Here is a 2,452-nt window from a genome sequence, read left to right on the forward strand (position 1 = left end):
TGCGTGTGTGTGTGTGTGTGTGTGTGTGTGTAGGGGGGAATGGGGAAGGGGCGAGACGCTTGTCCGACTTTCCAAAGTGTTTGGTTTTAATTACCAGAGTGGGTCCATAACCGGTTTTTCTTTGTTTGTCCTGGATCTTCACGTCACTGACCACATGTCGTTGGAGAGAAGAGAGAACAACTAGGAAGTCCTACTTCTTTACTATCCCTCCATTGCTTCTGTCTCCATGTCTTGACAGTCAGCGTTAAATCCCTGCTATTTTCGTCTGTGTGTTGGGGCGTTCCATACAATTGTCTTGTGGGTTTTGCAAGGTGAAATGTCTCCGCAAAACGCTTTACATAACAAGAGGAGACAGGCAGAAAAATGAAGAAGTAAGAGAAACTATTGCCTCGGAGTCCGACCAGCATTTCATAAAAAAAGAATGGAATGGTTTGGCCACCTATTACGAATGTAGCCAGCCAGCCTTGAGAGCCTATAACATCTAGTACTTGGGCTATAAAGGAATGGGTAGACCAGGCAAAGGTGGATTGAGGAAGTCAAGGAAACCCTGAGAAATTACGGTATCCCAACAGAGAAGGCTGCCTTAGCTTATCTTCCATAGAATAGTGCATCTCCCCCCGACGCTTAATGGCAACAGAGTATGAAGAAGAAAAGAAAGGTCCGAAATGGTGGAGTTGAAATAGCCTGTCTCCTCAGTAACCTAAATTGTGTCGTTTGGGATAAAATCACAGCTAGCATGAGTAAATTTGTATAATTTTTTTTACACAATCTGTAATGAATACCTTCAAAACTGGTCCCTAAAAACCTTTTCTGTGGATGCTAGGTGTTTGCAAGGGGGCTGTGTGCCTCCCTATCTCTAATTCATTTGCAGAAATTAAGAGTGGCATCTGGGACAGAAGAAAAAGGAAGACAAAATTCGAACCTCTGACCAAAGCATGGCGATCCCGCATGGATTGTTTCCGTTTTATCACTGGCTTGAAAAAAGAGCGTATCGACATTATGCAAGTCGTTGGCGAGTGCTCTAGTGTGGTTTGCTCCTTCTTTCCTATCAAACGTCTGACGCCTTCATCTCTCCCCCTTCTCTTTTGTGCATGTATGTTATTCTCTAGTAACACCTCTAATTTTCGGAAGTTATATGACCTAATTGTGTAGCTAGTGCCGCAAACGCATACTAAAACAAGAACCGATGATCAAAAGATGACGACCAAAGCAAGATGCATGTGTCATCACTGGCTTAAAGAGAGTGTACCGAGAAACGAATTTACAAGCAGATTGAAAACAATCTGACCTTTAGGAAAGAGATCTTCCCGGTGCTGTGTGAGTATATATACGAATGTTCAGTGATATAGAATGCATTGAAGGCATTTTCTCCTTCGACTTGATATTACATGTACTTGATCCAAACAAGTATATCCAGTGGATGGTTGGAGAGCGCCACTGGTAGGTCCTACTTCTGTACTTTCCCTCTCTTGTTTCTGTCTGTTTGTCTTGCTTTTCACAACACTGAGTGACCATTATTATGTCAATGTGCTTCTCTCTCTTCAGCAACAAAGATTGCCCCATAGGTATAAGATAGGCCGCTGTTTTATTTGAAGCATGAAACGAAGTGTATCCCACTTCAACGGTAGTCGCGTGTGTTAAACACACGAGCGACATTGGAGCAGGGGTGGTGGGGATGGTGGGGGATTGTGGGTGTGTTTCCAGGAATTACTATGAGTGGTTTTACTCTAGGAATCGTTCTTTAAAAAGTTAAAAAACAAACAAACCCCAAAGTATCTTCATGAACATAAATGCGGATGGTTGGAGGGTGCCTCTGGTAGGTAGGTCTAATTTCTTTACGTTTTCGATTCTGTAGTGGGGACTTTTTAGGGAGTATCTCGGTCTTTCTGCTCAGATGTTGTATCCCTCTCAGCCTATGTTGACCTTGGCTGGATTGGTCGGAAGCCCTCCTTCTAGGTTATCGAAATTGTGTCGATAGGGGACGTAAAAACACACACATTAAAATCCCCCACTTAAATGTTGAGCAAACCCAACTCTACAGACCCATTAAACTCATGAAGGAATATGTTGTTTATCATAATGTTACAAATAAAGACAAGCCCCCCCCCCACCAACCTTTTCCTTCCCTTTTTCCTTTTCAAAGACGTCCTTCATCTTCACTTTGGTGCTCATGATTGGAGGGCTCTACTGGTTGGTCCTACTTTTTGTCTTTCCCGTTACGTTTTTGGTATCCTTTGTGTGTATATTTTGTAAAAATACGTATGCATACCTGATTGTTATGCATTGTAACTCAAATCTCCCAATATGGCAAAAAAAAAGTGCAAATTCTTTCTTTCTTTCCTTCTTTCTTTGTTTCCTTCTTTCCCTCTTTCTTTCTTTCTTTCCTTCTTTTTAAATTTTCTTTCTTTCTTCCTTCTTTCCTTCCTTTCTTTCTTTCTTTCTTTCTTTCTTT

General features: G+C 41.8%; 1 protein-coding gene across 2 annotated transcripts in view; it reads left to right on the forward strand.

Moving 5' to 3' along the window:
• The window catches only part of LOC101850948 (sodium-dependent proline transporter), a 51,059-nt gene that overhangs the window by 26,571 nt on the left and 22,036 nt on the right, over positions 1–2,452 (forward strand). The gene's annotated exons all lie outside the window — the stretch shown is intronic.

This window comes from Aplysia californica, unplaced genomic scaffold (assembly GCF_000002075.1).
Source record: "Aplysia californica isolate F4 #8 unplaced genomic scaffold, AplCal3.0 scaffold00115, whole genome shotgun sequence".
Lineage (NCBI taxonomy): Eukaryota > Metazoa > Mollusca > Gastropoda > Aplysiida > Aplysiidae > Aplysia > Aplysia californica.